Genomic DNA, 17,665 nt, shown 5'->3' on the forward strand with positions numbered 1-17,665 from the left:
GAGCCTCACTGCACAGAAACACTGAAATGTCAAGTAAGAAACAGCAGGCGGTGGCCATTCAGCCCCTCAAACCATCAACAAGATGGCGACTGCTCTCCCATCTCAGCCACTTGTTTCTCCACGATCCTCATTTCCTCGATCCCTGCGGTCTCCACACACCTGCCGGCCTCTGATTTATGTGAAGACCATCACTGAGACTTCACGGTCCTCCAGGAATCAGTCTGGTCAATCTCTATAACAAATACTCTCGAACCTCTTCGATAATCATGCAATTAAATATCTTCTGCAGCCCCGTGATGCCCCAATCACTCGCCTCCCACCCCGTCACTATTTCCACCTTCCCACCTCCCCCTCGCCAGGATCCACCTCTCACTCCCCAGCTCTTGCCCCATCCCCACCCCTCACCTCTTTTCTCTGACTATTTCCTGTCCACTCTCAGTCCAGAGGAAGAGTCTCGGCCCGAAATGTTGACGGTCCATTTCCCTCCACAGATGCTGCCCGACCCTCTGAGTTCCTCCGGCAGTTTGTTCTTTGGTCTGTATCACCCGTGTTAGTATGGGGAGCGGGATTTTACACCATATTCCGGGCATAATCTCAACAAAGCCAAAATAATTACTTCAAACACGAGAAAGCCTGCAGATGCTGGAAATCCAAAGCAACACATCTGGGGGAATTCAGCACAACGGGCAGTATCTATGCACAAGAATAAACAGTCGACATTTTGGACCACCAGCCTTTTTTTCATTTCCGAGGAGGAGGGGAAGTGATCTGAATAAAAAGATCGGGGAAGAGAAAGAGGCGAGCTGGGAGGTGAAGTCAAGTGTTGGGCGGGTCAAGGGCTGAAGAATATAGAATTGGAGCATTGTCAATAGGAGAAAGGGAAGGAGGGGACCCACGGGGAAGTAAAGAGCTGGTGAGCGGAAATGAAAGTTCAGAGTGGGGAATAGAGAAGTGGGTGGGGGGGGGGGCGGAATTTGTTTACTGGAAGGAGAGTTCAATATTCATACAATCAGGTTGGAGGGTACCCAGATGGAATATATCCTGCTCCTCCACCCTCTGGGTGGTCTGCTCTTGGCACGAGAGAAGGCCTTTGGTCGAGACCTCTGAATGGGAATCAGAATTAAAATGTTTGGCCACTGCAAAGTCCCCCTTGTGGTAGATGATACACAGATGCCCGACATAACGGTCTCCCAGTTTATGGCGTATCTCACCAATGTAAAATAGGCCGCATTGGCAGTACCGGACACAATAGACGACCCCATCACATATGCAGATGAAGTGTTGCCTCTCCTGGAAGGACTGTTTTGTGTCTGAATGGAGGTGAGGGAGGGGATGTACAGGTAGGTGTAGCGCTTAGTCCGCTTGCAGGGCTAAAGGGCTGGAGGGAGATTAGTGAGGAGGGATAAATGAACAAGGCCATTGTGGAGGGAGTGATCCCTGTTGAAAGAACAGAGTGGGGTGATGTTTAGTTGAAAGATCTCTTTGGAGATGGTGGAAGTTGCAGGGGCTGAAGGCATGGTAGATAAGGACAAGAGGAACTCCATCACTAGGAGGGCGGTAGGAAGAGGTGAGCACGGACGTACTAGAAATGGAGGTGATGCGGGTGAGGACAGCATCCATAGTGGGATCAAGTTCAGCGGATGCAAGAAAACTGAGAAGAGTGAAGAGTAACTTAAAGATGATAGGTTGGGAAGAGTTATGGTCGAGATTATCATGGGAATCAGGAGGTTGATAATAGAAGTAGATTCACAATCTATCTCCAGAGCTGGAGACAGAGAGAGAGGGAGAGAGATCATGAAAGGGCACGAAGATGTGAGAGATGGACCAACTTATACCAAATAGCTCTTACAATAAATTCACTGTACCTCAGACTTCTCTCCCTAGCCACTGCACCTCAGTCCCTCACCATTTAAACACACTCAGTGTTTCTGTTTCTCCGACAGAACTGGGTGATCTCACATTCTCCACACTGGGGTCCAGCTGACCTGTTGCTCCCACTCACTCCTTTTGCCTCCGTTACCCCGAACGTCTCAATAGCAGACACAGACCATAGAACAGTACAGCACAGGAACAGGCCATTCGGCCCACAATGTTGTGCCAAACCAATCACCTGTCCAACTAAACTAATTCATTTTGCCTACACAATTCCCACAATCCTTCCATTTCCCTCACGTCCACGTGCCCATCTAAATATCTCTTACAAGTTCCCATTATCCCAGGCAGGACCTTCCAGTTACACCACTTTCTGTGGGAAAAAAACTTGTCTCTCACACCTCCGATGAAACAACACGAGCTCATTTTAAATGCATGACGTCCGGCATTAGACATTTCAACTCTGGGAGAAAGATATTGTGTATCTACTCTGCCTTTGCCAGTCATAATCATACAAACGTCCGTCAAGTCTCAGCCCAGCCTGCACCGCTCTAGAGAGGCAACCCAAGTTGTGATCCAAGGTTCCTGGGGAAAGGACGTGTGTAGAAAACTCAATATAAATTAATTCACCCAGAGACTGGTGGATATGTGGAATGCTCTGCCTCAGAAGGCAGTGGAGGCCAAGTCTCTAGATGCATTCAAGACAGAGTTAGATAGAGCTCTTATAGATAGCGGGGTCAAGGGATATGGGGAGACGGCAGGAACGGGGAACTGATGGTGTATGATCAGTATGATCACAGTGAATGGCGGTGCTGGCTAGAAGGGCCGAATGGCCTACTCCTGCACCTACTGTCTATTGTCTATTGAGACGCTGCTGGGCTTTCTTTGCTATGGAGCTGGTGTTGAGGGACCTGGTGAGATTCTCTGTCAGGTGAACACCAAGAAATTTGGTGCTCTTAACGATCTCGACTGAGGATGTCCAGCGGGGAGTGGTCGCTCCGTGCTCTCCTGAAATCAACAACCATCTATTTTGTTTTGTTCACATTCAGAGACAGGTTGTTGGCTCTGCACCAGTCCGTTAGCCACTACACCTCTGCTCTGTATGCTGACTCGTCATTCTTGCTGATGAGACCCGCCACGATCCCCATAACACCTTGTCCCCATCCGAACCACACAGAGCTCAGCATTTCATCGAGGTTTCTGTTCCCAGAGTCACCACTCTTCCATTGAGAACAGGCTTAGTGACACCAAATGCCCCAAACGTTTCATTCCCGAATAACTCTTGTGAACCTTGTAAACAACTCGAACGAGCACATTTCCCCGTATAACAGACAATTTGGTGGCAGGATAATTCATTGAGAAACCCTAAGTCTGCAACACTCTGGAGAAACAACCCAAGTTTTACATTGAAATGATGCAAGTTTCCTGGGGAATGGACTTGTGCAGAACATCCAATTTAAATTAATTCCACTACAGCACAGAGTTTGTTCAACCTTTCATCATAACTCATGTTCTACAACCTCGATCAAACAACCCGACCGGAAACCTGCTTTACTGCAGAAGGAGCAACATCCAGCCTCATCTGCAGAAGCACAAACCTGGGCCAGAGCCAAAGCCTAACACTGCCATTCCCATAATCCTGGAGCCCCATTCCAGGATTAGAGCCCAAGCACCAACACTCCCAGGACTCTTTCTCGTCGGTCAGGTGCTGCAGTGTCTTGGCTATTCCCAGTTCTAAAGTTAACACCCCCTCATCCCAAACAGAACTGGAACCTGATGATGCTTTCAATGGTCAGGGAACCGGGCTATGGGTCACCAGCTCTGGTGGCTGTTACCCTGCTGATGGAGGAAGTGGCTCAGCAGATCTAACTGAAAATATGAAATAAGGAACTCAACCTCACATGCTGTGAGTTTCATTATGACAAAGATGAATACTGAGCTCTCAGCCATTTTTCAATGGGCAAGCTAAAATTTCAGTGGCTGTTTTAACCCTGTCCCGAGGTGCCTCCAGTACATCTGCTGGTTGTTCCATCTCTGAACTTCCAGTAGTGCAGAAGCTGGTACAAAATCAAAACCGGTTGTTGGATGTTTCCTGTCGGCTCTCAGTGTCCACTATGGGCTATTTACAAAAGACATCACACAATACATTGTGGTGATAATCATGAATGTCACTCTTGTTCCCATTAAGTGGTTAAAGATTCGGTCATATTCTTGTGTCTGCCCGCGGCATTGATACGGGTGCAATTCAGATCCTGCTACAGACAGAATGATGGAAGGGGAGGTCCACAGATACAATTGAATGGGTTCAGATGGTGACCTCAGATCCTAGTCTCTCCTTCCTGTTGGACGCATCTTGCCCTCATCCAATCTACTCAGACTGCAGGATTGCATTGAGGTTGCTATCCCCAGAGTCTCCGCCCATCCAGTGAGCACAGGCCCGGAGACTCTAAAAGCCCCTCCTACACCTACCCTTTCATTCCAGAATCACTCATGAACTTTGTAAACAACAACTGTATTTTGCACATCTCCATGGATAACAGACAGTTTGGTGGCAGGATAATTCATTGAGGAAACTTGTGGTTTTCTCACCGCCCCAATAACTGTCACAACATTCCTCCTGAGGATCAGCGTTCTCATTTACCAATGGAGCCGAAAAAGATGGGGAGATTTTTAATAACTTCTCTGTGTCTATTTTTACCTGGGAGTCGGGTCATGGATTGCACACAAATTGCACAACAGGTGCTTGCTGTGTTGACATGAATTAGGATGGATGAACACCCAATGCCTGACAAGGTGTCCCTCGGACCTTGCGGCAGGCTAGCGTAGCGTAGCAGGAGCCCTGGCAGACAAAGGTTTCAAAGGTACATTTAATGTCAGAGAAATACATACAGTATACATCATTGGCAAACATGTTGCTGGTATTTAAGGAACTGAGTTACAGGGGTTAACGAACTTCTTTATACCATGGATTCCTAACATTATCCGTGGGGACCGTTGGGAACCCCTGCTAGATGTATGCAAACTATGATGGTATAAATAGGGAGAAGGCATGTTGGCGTTCGTCCCTTAGGTTGGTTGCGTGGGTTTAGGGTGAAAATTGAACTATTTAAGGGGGATCTGAGGGACACTGCTTCACTCAGAGAGTGGAAAGTGGAATCTGGCGATCTGCGGAGCGTTTCCTATATTTTACCCTTCTTGTTTTAAATTACCTACAACTGTAGATTTTTCTTCATCATTTCATTGCGCAGATTGTAACTGATTGCAAAATGTCAGCAACACCCCAAGCTGTGTAAATGCCACCCCATCCCACTGTTTTGTTAGTTCTGAGTCCATTCCTGACCTGGTGTAATACATCCCGTACAGTCAATGCTCACAGCATCCCTTCCTCCCACTGTCCCTCTGTTACCCTTGCTCTGCGATGACCTGCTGAGTTCCTCCAGCTTGTTGTACGTGTTGATTGGACCATAGCATCTGCAGTGTACTTTGTGTTTACTCTCCGGAAACCTCAGACATAGTCCCCACATCCCACAGCGAGTTGTGTACATAGAACATAGAAAATCTACAACACAATACGTGCCCTTCGGCCCACAATGCCGTGACGAACTTGTACTTCTTTTATAAATTACCTAGAGTTATCCATAGCCCTCTATTTTTCTAAGCTCATGTACCTATCCATAGACCCTTCAACGTCCCTATCGTATCCGCCTCCACCACCGTCTCCGGCAGCCCATTCCATGCACTCACCACTCTGAATAAAAATATTACCACTGACATCTTCTCTGTACCTACTTCCCAGCACATTAAACTGTGCCCTCTGGTGTTATCCATTTCAGCCCTGCGAACCCCCCCTGTTTCTGACTACCCACCCTGTGATCTGACTACCCACACGATCAATGCCACTCATCATCGTATACGCCTCTATCAGGTCCCCTCTCATCCTCCGTCGCTCTAAAGAGAAAAGGCCGAGTTCACGCAACTTATTCTCATAAGGCATACTCCCCAATCCAGGCAACATCCTTTTAAGTCTTCTTTGCACCCACTCTGGTTTCCACATCCTTCCTGTACTGATGCGACCAGAATTAAGCACACTACTCCAAATGTGGTCAGACCAGGGTCCTCTATTGTTGAAACATTACCTCTCGGCTCCTAAACTCAGTCCCACGGCCGATGAAGGCCAATGCACCGTATGTCTTCTTAACCACAGAGTCAAGATTCGAGCAGCTTTGTAGCAGCTTTAGGTATCCCATGTACTCGGACACCTAGATCCCTCTGATCCTCCACACTGCCAAGAGCCTTACCGTTTATTCTATATTCTGCCATCATATTTGACTATCAAAATGAACCACCTCAAACCTATCTGGTTTGAACTTCATTTGCCACCTTTCAGCCCAGTTTTGCATCTTATCGATATCCCGCTGTAACCTCTGAGAGCCCTCCACACCATCCACAACAACCCCAACCGTGTCTTCAGCAAATTTACTAACCCATTCCTCCGCTTTCTTATTCAGGTCATTTATAAAATTTACGAAGAACAGTGGTCCCAGAACAGATTCCTGAAACCCACGACTGGTTACCGACCTCCATGCAGAATATGACCCGTATACAACCACTCTTTAACTTCTGTGGGCAAGCCAGTTGGATCCACAAAGCAATGTCCCCTTGGAACCCATGCCACCTTACTTTCTCAATAAGCCTTGTATGCGTTACCTTATCAAATGCCTTGCTGAAATCTATATACACTGCATCTACTGCTCTATCTTCATGTGTTTAGTCACATAGTCAAAAATTCAGTGAGTCTCATAAGGCACGAACTGCTTTTGACAACGTAATGTTGAGTATTCCTAATCATATTATACCTCTCCAAATGTTCATAAATCCTGCCTCTCAAGATCTTCTCCGTCAACTTAACAACCACTGAAGTAAAACTCACTAGCCTACAATTTCCTGGACTATCTCTACTCCATTTCTTGAATAAGAGAACAATATCCGCAACCCTCCCATCATCCGGAATCTCTCTTCCCATTGATGATGCAAAAATAATCGCCAGAGGCTCAGCAATCTTCATCCTCGCCTCCTACAGTAACCTGGGGTAAATCTCGTCCGGTCCCGGCGAATTACCCAGCTTGATGCTTTCCAAATGCTCCAGCACATCCTCTTTCTTAATATCCATATGCTCAAGCTTTTCAGTCAGTTGTAAGTCATCCCTGCAATTGTCAAGATCATTTTCTGACGTGAATACTGAAGGGATGTATTTATTCAGTACCTCTGCAATCTCCTCCGGTTCCAGCCACATTTCTTTGCTTCTTGACTAAATTTTCAACAGACTTTGTACACCACAGTTCCTGCACCCTACCATCCTTTCCCTGTCTAATTGGAAAGTATCTATGCAGATCTCTTAAGGCTCTTGTACCTTCTTCCTGATGGCTGCGGGGTGTAATAACTGGCCCTGAACCTGCTGGTGTGGGACTTGAGGCTCCTGTACCTTCTTCCTGAACATTTCCCACATTTGGGCCATCCATTTCCCTGAGAACATTTGTTCCAATTTATGCTTACAAGTTCCAGCCTGATAGGTCATAGTTCCCCTTACTCCAATTAAAGGTTTCCCTAACTTGCCTGTTCCTATCCCTCTCTAACGCTATGGTAAAAGAGATAGAATTGTGATCACTATCTCCAACATGCTCTCCCACTGAGAGATCTGACACCCGACCAGGGTCATTTCCCAATATCAGATCAAGAACAGCCTCTTTTCCTGTAGGCTTAACTACGTTTGTACATATTGTATCAAGAAACCTTCCTGAACACACCTAACAAACTCCACCCCATCTAAACCCCTTGCTCTAGGGAGCTGCCAATCAATATCTGGGAAATTAATATATCGTAACACGATGACCCTGTTATTATTACACCTTTCCAGAATCTGTCTTCCTGTCTGCTACTCGATGTCCTTGTTACTATTGGGTGGTCCATAAAAACACCCAGTAGAGGTATTGACCCTTTTCTCTTCCTAACTTCCACCCAGAGAGTCTCAGTAGACAATCGCTCCAAAGATATACAGTGTATCGGAAAGATAATTTAGTAGGCAGAGGGAAGTGGTGTGGCCCTGTGTATAAGAAATAATATTAAATCATGTGAAAGGGATAACATAGGATCGGAAGGTGTAGAGTCTGTATGAGTTGATTTAAGAAATGGCGAGTGTGAAAGGATCCTAATGATAATTTTATACTGGCCTCGAAACAGCAGCAGTAATGAACAGAAAAATAGTAAGGGATAGAATAAGCGTGTCAGAAGGGCAATTTTATGATAATCGTTGGAGATTTTAACATGAAAGTGGATTGGGAATACCAGGATAGTACAAGAAAGAGAATTTGTAGAATGTTTAAGGGATGGCTTTTTAGAACAGTTTCTTGTTGTGCCCACTGGGGCATCGGCTGTGTTGCATTGGGTATTGTGCAATGATACGGAGGTGGTAAGCGAGCTTAAGGTTAAGGGACCCTTAGGGAACAGTGATCTCAATATAATCGAGTTCACTTTGAAATTTGAGAATGAGAAACTAAATTCCAATGTATCGTTATTTCAGTGGAATGAGGCAAATTATAATGGGATGAGCGGGGAACCGGCCAAGGTTGACGGGAAAGGGACAGTAGCAGGAAGGACAGCGAAGCAGCAATGGCTGGAGATTCTGCGAAAAAAGAGGGAAGTGCAAGACAGCTATATTACAAATAGCAAGATAATTTCGAATGGAAGGCGGACACTGACGTGGCTGAGAAGTGAAGACAGAGCCATTGTGAAAGCAAAACAGAGGCCATAGAAGGAAGTCGAAGCTAGTGATAGATAGAGCATTGCGAAGCTTTTAAAAACATGCATAAGGAAACTAAGAAGGTCATTGGGAAAGAAGAGATGAATTATGAAGAGAACCTGGCGACTAATATCAAAGAAGCTACTAAGAGTTTTTTTTAGTATATAAAGCTTATAAGAGAGTTGAGGGTAGATATAGGAATAATAGAAAATGACGCCGGAGATATTGTATTCAGAGGCCAAGTGGAAGACATCTGCAGTATACCCAACATTTAAGAATGCCAGGGAAGCGGATTATGTACAGGTAAATTACGACTGAGCAAGTACTCAGGAAGCTTAATAGTCTGAATAGTCTGAGGGTGATACAGTGCACCCTTCGGTTCTGTGTGACCGTTGCAGAAGGAAGAACAGGAGCGAAGGGCTCATGAGATAATTGTCAGGGACAAATAAAAGGACGGGTAACTGAAGAGGACCGGCCAGTGGTGTGACTGGCTCAGGGTAGGAATGGAGCTTTGAGACTTTGGCTCAAGAGGCTTCGGCGAGCAGAGGCTGAGGACGAGTTTGCTCCCAGTGAGGTAAGGTTGGTAAGTTCCGTTAATTAATTTAATTAACTTCGGAGTAGGTAACGGAGGCAGCAGTTAGGGCAGTTAAGTGCTCCGTTTGAAGTATGTGGGAAGTCAGGGCGAGCACAATTGTCCCTGATGACTACACCTCCAAAAGCTGCATCCAGCCGCAGCTCCTGACAAACCGAGGTAGGGAACTGGAGCTGCAGCTGGATGAACGTCGGATCATTCGGGAGGCAGAGGCATAAACAGACAGGCGTTTCAGGGAGATAGTTACCCCTAAGAGTCAGGAGGCCGGTTTCTGGCTGACTGTCAGGAGAGGGAAGGGGAATAGACAGGAAGAGCAGAGCAACTCCTGTGGCCGTTCCCATCAACAATAAGGAAACCGTTTTGGATATTGTTGGTGGGGATGACCTACTAGGGACAGGTTGTAGTGGTCGTGTCTCTGGCACCGATACTGGACCCTCAGCTCAAAAGGGAAGGAAGGAAAAGAAGAGAGCAGTAGTGATAGGGGATTCGATAGTTAGGGGGACAGAGAAGAGGTTCTGTTGGAGAGATCGAGATCCGCGGATGGTCTACTGCCTCCCGGGTGCCAGGATCCGCGATATCTCGGATCGAGTTCTCGGTATTCTCAGGAGGGAGGGTGAGCAGCCAGATGTCATGGTCCATGTAGGGAGCAATGATGTGGATAGGAAGAAGGAGGAGGCCCTTCAAAGGGAGGTTAAGGAGTTAGGTGCAAAGTTAAAGGACAGAATCTTCACGGCTGCAATCTCAGGATTGCTTGCCATGCCACGTGATAATGAGGCTGGAAATAGGAAGATAATGCAGCTAAATACGTGGCTAAGGAGATGGTGCAGGAGGGAGGGCTTCATGATTCTGGACAATAGGGCCTTGGACCAGGGAAGGTGGGACCGTTCCGACGGGACGGTTTGCACATGAACTGGAGGGAAACTAACATCCTTGTGCGTAGGTTAGCTCGTGCTGCTTCGGGGGGTTTCAACTGGATTTGCAGAGGGAGGGGAACCAGAACGTTATGTTGAGGTGCAGGGGGATAAGGGTCATGCGAGGACAGCTCGTGTGGATTCAAATCAAAAGTTTCTATCTGATAGAAATGTTCTCAGGTGCCAAACTGAAGAGACTGGGGAAGAGGAGTCTGGCTCTCCAAAGGAGACTTGTTGGTAACGAACGGGGTCAGGTCACATATTTCACAGTGGGTGAGCTTATGGATTCAGTGACCACCATTCTCTGGCTATTAGCATTATCATGGAAGAGAATAGAATCGGAGAGGACAAGATGTTTTTTAATTGGGGAAGGGCAAACTGTGAGGCTATACGGCTAGAACTTGCGGGTGTGAATTGGAATGATGTATTTTGGCATGGAAATGCACTATGACATTCGGTCGATGTTTAGGGATCTCTTGCTGGATGTTAGGGATAAATTTGTCTCGGTGAGGACGATAAAGAATAGTAGGATGAAGGAACCATGGGTGACAAGTGAGGTGGAAAATCTAGTCAGGTGGAAGAAGTCAGCATACATGAGGTTTAGGAAGTAAGGAACAGACAAGTCTATTGAGGAATATATTTTTATTAACGACCTGGATGTGGGGGTAGAAGGGAGGGTTTGCACGTTTTCAGACGACACAAAGGTTGGTGGTGTTGTGGATAGTGTGGAGGACTGTCGAAGATTGCAGAGAGACATTGATAGGATGCAGAAGTGGGCTGAGAAGTGGCAGATGGAGTTCAACCCGGTGAATTGTGAGGTGGTACAATTTGGCAGGACAAACTCCAAGGCAGAGTACAAATTAAATGGCAGGATACTTGGTAGTGCGGAGGAGCAAAGGGATCTGGGGGTACATGTCCACAGATCCCTGATATTTTCCTCACAGGTAGATAGGGTAGTTAAGAAAGCTTATAGTTCGTAAGTCGAGGGATATCGTTTAGGTGTCGGGAGGTAATGAGGCAGCACGATAAAGCTCTGGTTAGGCCACACTTGTGTCCAGTTCTGGTCGCCTCACTATAGGAAGGATATGGAAGCATTGGAAAGGGTACAGAGATTTACCAGGATGCTGCCTGGTTTAGAGACTATGCATTATAATTAGAGATTAAGGGAGCTAGGGCTTTACCCTTTGGAGATTAGAAGGATGAGAGGGGACATGATAGAGGCATACAAGATATTAGGAGGAATAGACAGAGTGGACAGCCAGCGCCTTTTCCCCAGTGGACCACTGCTCAGTACAAGAGGACATGGCTTTAAGGTAAGGGGTCGGAAGTTCAAGGGGGGTTTTAGAGGAAGTTTTTTTTTACTCAGAGAGTGGTTGGTGCCTGGAGTCAGAGTCAGTGGTGGACACAGATACACGAGCGAAATTTAAGAGTATACTGGGCAGGTATATGGTGGGGGTTATATGGGAGGCAGGGTTTAAGGGTCTGCACAACATTGTAGGCCGAAAGGCCTGTGCTGTGCTGCACTATTCTATGTCCTATATTCTATAACTGATATAGTGAATCCCAATGGTCTGTGGTATGTGAGAAAAGAAACTGACATGGAATACAGATCCACAATTCTCAGAAAATGACACCACCGTTAGCTGCTTTCAGAAGACACAAATGCAAGGCACAGCCAAAAGACAAGAAACCGAAAATAAACAAAAGGCGAAATAATAAAATTCACATTATGTGTTGTGAGTTTCATCATCACAACGATTACCACAACAGTAAATTTGTATCCGTGAAACAAATATTGTAATGTCTGATTTACCTTGACTTGTGTTTTATTCCATTAAACCGCTGGAAGTTCCAGCTAACAGCAACCGAGTCCGGGATGACTCATTGCGATGAGAGGTGTAAAAGATTACTTCACAACGAAGGAAAGATTGCAAGAAATATTACTGATATATATCATTTACCTGGTGGTAATAGGATAAGCGGAGATTGAACAAGATTGTTGATACACAATATATCACTGAGGCGGTGGGATACTTATTGGTGAAAGTTTGTAAAAGATGTTTGATATATATCATTGTGCTGGAGGGATACAGGTTGGACAGAGATTGAACAAGATGGTTGTTATATATCATTGAGGTGGTGGGATACAGAGTGGACAGAGATTGAACAAGATGGTCGATATATATCATTGAGGTGGTGGGATACAAGCTGGACAGAGATTGAACAAGATGGTTGATATATATCTTTGTGGTGTGGGATACAGACTGGACAGAGATAGAACAAGATGGTTGATATATCTCTGTGGTGGTGGGATACAGACTGGACACATTTTCAACAAAATCGGCATGGAATAAGCTGAATGAAACAGTTAGGCGAAGGGATCAAGCTCAATCACAAATGGTTCTCCAGCAATACACAGTCAATAAATTTACAATACCTACTTTTGCATGGAAACGATTCTCAAATGACAGAGATAGAACTAACAATAGAAAATATGGCATATAACCATGAGCTGTTTATGTACTTCTTGTTGTATCAGTGAAGCAGGCAGAATAACCTCACAGTCCTGGCCATTCTCACTTTCCACCTGGGACGAAGATAAAACACTTACTGGAAAACAGAAATCAGCAGACACAAGGACGGCTTCCATTCTGCTGCTATAAGCAAACTGAATGCACCCCAGCTAAATAAGATGCACCTTAACCTCACAATGTAACTTGCTATGACCTTGCACCGTATGCCAAAGTGCGCTTTGGTTTCTCTGAAACAATGATGCTTTGTTACACTCTATAGCTCCACCTACCCTCAGTGTCCTGTTGTGCTCTATTGATCTGTATGGATGGTATGCAAAACTATATTTTCATTCCACATCGGTACATGATAAAAATAAACAGATTTCTCATGTTAATTACGTGGAGATCATGGACAGGTTGGACCAAAATTTAAAAAAATATATCTCTATTAAGGCGCAAAGAGACTTGGGAGTTCTTGTGCAGTTTTCCCTACAGGTTAGTATACAGGCTGAGTCGGTGGTGAAGAAGGCAAATGCTATGTTTGAATTCATTTCCAGAGAACTATAATATAAAATGAAGGACGTAATGTTGAGAATTTATACAGTCCTGAAAAGGCAACACTGAGAGTATTGTGCGCAGGTTTGTGGCCTTAACATGAGAAAGGATGTTTGGAATGGAGAGGGTTAAAAGGAGGTTCAGGAAAATGATTCCAGGATTGATTCCAGGAACGTGCTCCCGTGATGTACTATTCTATGTTCTAAGTGATGATCTATCTCCAGTTGACCATACGATATAGGAGCAGATTTAGGCCATTTGGTCCATCGGGTCTGCTCCGCACTTTCATCATGGCTGATCCAATTTTCCTGATATTCCCAATGTACTGCCATCTCATCAAATGCTTTCATGCCCTCACCATTCAAGAGCCAATCAACTTCTGTCTTAAATTTATATAAAGATTTTGCCTTCATAGCTGCCTGTGACAAAAAAGCTTCCACAGATTCAACATTGTCTGGTAAAATAAATTCCTGCTTACCATGTTCTAATAGGGGGCCCTGTATTCTGAAGTAGGGTTATCTGCTCGTATAGTATTCCACCAGAGGAAACATTATCTCCACATCGACTCTATCAATGCTATTCAGCATTCCATATATTTCAATAAAGTCACCACTGTTTCTTCTGAATTCCAGTGAGTACTGGCCCAGAACCATCAAACGCGGTTCACATGAGAAGCCATTCAATCGTGGAATCGCTTTTGCGAACACCCTTTGAACTCTGCAATTTCACCACATTCCTTTCGAAGTTAAGAGGCTCAAACCTGCTCAGAACACTCCAAGTGCTGCCTCACCAGTGCTTTATACAAATTCAATATTGAAGCGTTGCTTTTATATTCTAGTCCTCTTGAGATCAATGCGAACATAGCATTTGCCTTTCTCACCATCGAATCAACCTGAAAATTAACCTTTAGGAAATCCTGCACAACGACCCCGAAATCCCTTTGAACCTCAGTTTTCTTTTGTATTTAGAAAATAACTAACCCTTTCATTTCGTCACCCAATGTTCATGAGGATACATTTCTCAACACTGTATTCCATTTCCTTGCCCAGTTTCCTGTGTAAGTCCTTCTGTAGACATTCTAATTCCTCAGAACCGCTTGCCCCTCTACCTATCATGATTCTGTCTGTAAACTTTGCAACAAAGCCATCAATTGCATCGTCCAAATCATTAGCATATGACGTAAAAGAATCGGTCCCAACACAGAACCCTGTGGAAAATCACTGTCACTGGGACCAATCCAGAAAAGCTTATTTTTATTCCGACGCTTTGCCCCTTTCCAATCAACCACTGCTTTATCAATATTAGAATCTGTCTTGTAATACCATGTTCTCGTAGCTTGTTGAAGCGTAACAAAGACCTTTTGAAAATCCAAATACACAGCATCAACCGATTCCCCTTTGTCTATCCTGCTTGTTATTTCTTCAAAGAACTCCATCAGATTTGTCAGACAAGACTGCGGCCTATTTTCGGATGGGTCTCCAAGTACCCTGAGACCACATTCTGGGGTACCCGCCATCAAGTCCAGGTGACATATCTAATGTCAGACCTTTCAGATTCCCAAGAAACCTCTCTCTGGTTCTGGTATCTTCACACATTTGATGCCCCCTGAACTTGCAATATACTGCTAGTGACTTCCTCCATGAAGATCAGTGCAAAATACTTCTTCAGTTCATCCGCCTTTCCTTATCCCCATTTACTACCTCTCCAGTTTGCCGCGTTCTGATATCCAGTCGTGCCTCTCTTTTACACTTTATGTATCTGAAGAAACGTTTAGGAGCCTCTTTAATGTTATCGGCTCGATAACTTTTGTGTACTACCTCTGCTTTTTTAACAACTTTTGTTGCCTTTTGTTTGTTTTTACAACCTCACCAATCATCCATCTTCCCACAAATTGCTGCTCTGCTGCCATCCCTGCGAGTGATTCTGGCCAATTCCCCTCTCCTGCCTCGGTAATTCCCTGTACACCACTGCAATGCTGGCACTTCTGTAATATCGATGCGTCTGTCTCCAGCTTCTCCTTCTGCAGTTTCTATTTGAGTCCCACTAGCTGCCTGTAGTTCCCCTCTCCTGCCTCGGTAATTCCCTGTACACCACTGCAATGCTGGTACTTCTGTAATATCGATGCGTCTGTCTTTATCTTCTCCTTCTGCAGTTTCTATTTGAGTCCCACTAGCTGCCTGTAGGGGACAGTGAGAGAGACTTCCCAAACACGGATTGAACACTAAACCCCGGTCATGTTTACTGCTGCAAACACGGAGAAGCCCATTAACTCACAGCCTCTCACTGTGAGGGTACGAATGGCAAATTATTCTCTTTTTTGCTTCCAAAGGAACTCCAGAACCAAACATCTGAGCACAGAACATTAATACTAACGCATCACCTCATACTCCTGGGCAGCTTGAACGACGGGTCCGTTATATATGTATCAAAACTTGTGAGATAAACCCGGACACATCATCACAGGGTCCCAACTCACCCAAGATGATCACACATCTTTCCACTGTCTCACACAGTAATCAGAATTCCCCGCAACCAGTGCCTATCTGTCCGAGGCGTCTGCTTCATCGCTGAAGGAGGAATGTCCAGTGCCGTCTGTAGAAGCAACAAGATCGGGCGAACACCAAACACTGGAAATTCCATGTTCCTGGATTCCTCATCCCAGGATGATAACGAATGGCCCAGTCCTCCCTGAGCTCTTTTCTACCGCTAATGTGCTGCACTGTCTCAGCTACTCACAGGTAAAAAAAAACACTCCTACCAACCCATGACAGAATTGTAAACTGAGGAACCGTTGTCTGGACGGGGATCGAGTTGACTTTCGTTCCGTGATTTATAAGATGGCCCCGGATACATTTCGTCATGTCTCTGGGCATATTATTGATTACTGAGTGGAATCTACACCAAAACAGTTAGCTACCACTTCTCCCGTAGTGGAACAGGAACAATATATTTCAATATTAAATGGTAAATATAGCCCTGGAAACAGAGTATAGCGATTTTTCTCTTTTTTTTTGATTCACAAATAGTGACCGATTACAAGATGTTTGTGACATTCTAAAAAAGATTTGCATAAATACAATCCCAACATTCATTAGTCATCTGTTCATTCCAGCACAGACATTATATATTCCATACAGTAAATGCTCAAAACATCCTCGAATCCACACTGGATCCTGTGGCCTCTGAATTTCTGCTAAAGGGCTGTGTAGAGTGATAAAAATCTTCAACACTCCTTGAAGCTGTGGTGGGCTATTTCCCTGGAGACTGAGGAAGAGGCCCACCAGAACTAAACGAAAAAAGGAAGTTACATTCTCAACATCACATGCTCTGAGTTCCCTTATGACCACAATGAATACTGAACACTCTGACATTCTGTAACGGTTAAACTAAAATGCCAGTTGCTGTTTTAACCCCTTCGAGGTGCAATAAATCTGCTGCCAGCTCCAGCTCTACAGGACTTCAGCAGTGCAGAAGCTGTTCCATTGTAGACACCGGCTGTCGATCCCGGTGAAGTTTGGACCCGATGTGGGGCCGGGTGAGGAAGGTAAAGTTCCCGGGATAAACCTCAATGGATGAGTGCGGTCTCGGTATCACCACCCCATCGCGCTCCCAGGACCAGGGCAAGAGGGGCTGAGCGGCGGCTCATCTCAGTCGGTATGTTGTGAAGGTCCCACAACACAGACCGACCCCGGCATGTTCTGTCCAGCAAGCGCAGAGAGGCCGCCAGATCGGGGAAGTTAACTGGGTGCATTACCTTACATCAGACGTCCACACTCGGGACCGGCCTCAGTACTCACCGATGAGAACTTGTTTTCACGCCCGGACAGTGAACCCTCCCCCGGATTCCCGACTCTGGGGGTGATGGTCGTCTCCGAATCCGGATCCTACAGACGATCCGCCGCCGACCAGCATCAACACAGAACTGAAGGGAAGTCAGGACTGTAATTTATGTCATCAGAGCTGGGGGCGGAGCCTCGGAAGCAAGGCAGATCTGCGGTAAAATGGGAGCGGGGAAAGGGCTCACGTGACTTACACATGCATGTACGTCCATGAAATTTTGGATGATTTTGCAATTTTCACCGTCAGCTGAGATTCTAAAAACAAAACTTTCTTAAGAATTTGCGAATATATCACAGGTCTTGTAGCTATGTTTAGATTGTGACGAGATCTGAAGGATTATTCTAATGTGGACTGTTCCTTTAAATGAGAGGCGGGGGGGGGGAGCGAACAGCTTGTGTGCTAATTCAGCGGCAGGGAGACAGAATGTCTGTGAGTTGCCTTGGAAACTGAAAGGCGGAGCTATGTGATGGACAGCCTGTGTTCAGCACTTGGAGATATATACAAGGTCAGTTCACATTTTAATCAGACACACACCAGAGACACACAAGACACACCACAGGAGACACACGACTCCTGAGGCAAGGAG

The 17,665-nt window shown here is 45.5% G+C and overlaps 1 protein-coding gene across 1 annotated transcript in view; it reads right to left on the bottom strand.

Moving 5' to 3' along the window:
- The window catches only part of LOC132387759 (NACHT, LRR and PYD domains-containing protein 3-like), a 62,257-nt gene extending 45,109 nt beyond the window's left edge, over window positions 1-17,148 (bottom strand). The window contains exon 1 of the mRNA XM_059960120.1: window positions 17,037-17,148. The gene's annotated coding sequence lies outside the window, so the exon portion shown is untranslated. The remainder of the gene's footprint in view (window positions 1-17,036) is intronic.
- Between the last annotated feature and the right edge of the window lie 517 nt (window positions 17,149-17,665).

The sequence above is a fragment of the Hypanus sabinus genome, unplaced genomic scaffold, assembly GCF_030144855.1.
Source record: "Hypanus sabinus isolate sHypSab1 unplaced genomic scaffold, sHypSab1.hap1 scaffold_219, whole genome shotgun sequence".
NCBI lineage: Eukaryota > Metazoa > Chordata > Chondrichthyes > Myliobatiformes > Dasyatidae > Hypanus > Hypanus sabinus.